We start from the raw sequence: 556 nt of genomic DNA on the forward strand, positions 1-556 counted from the left end.
AGAAAGTGATTCAACGTGGAAATCTCCGTGGATTTAAGTTTGAAACTAATTTGTAACTTTTATAAAGAAAAGAAAAAGGCCGATTCCTGAGTGACCTTGAGTTTCGCATTCGCTCTCGCCGATGCCTGTCTAGCTAGAGCGCTAGAGAGGTTTCGCTGTACCGCTCTAGGACAACATGGCCTCCCTTAACCACTCCCCAGGTGCCCAAATATATATAAAGAAATACGACAAGATGAAGGGGATTGCTAAGGGATGAAGGCACGCGCCTGCGTGGCTAGGGAAAGAGGATATGATTATTGACTCTGAAGGTAATCTAGAGCTGACACCGGACGGTCGGGAAATGAGGTTCGGGTCTCGGGGCCATCTTGGTTCTTCTCTCTCTCTACGTAGTCTATATACATATCTGGTCAGTAATATATATATTTAAATTTTTTATGTTAGCGTACTCTACAGGTAGAGATCATTATAAAAATCAGTTTAGGAAGTATTGTTTATCCCTAAGGGAAACTTAATGATTAAATTTACATACATTAAATTTCAAAATTTACAATTTTAC

The sequence above is a fragment of the Halyomorpha halys genome, unplaced genomic scaffold (genome assembly GCF_000696795.3).
Source record: "Halyomorpha halys isolate HHAL.00 unplaced genomic scaffold, Hhal_1.1 Scaffold1100.1, whole genome shotgun sequence".
Taxonomy (NCBI): Eukaryota; Metazoa; Arthropoda; class Insecta; order Hemiptera; family Pentatomidae; genus Halyomorpha; species Halyomorpha halys.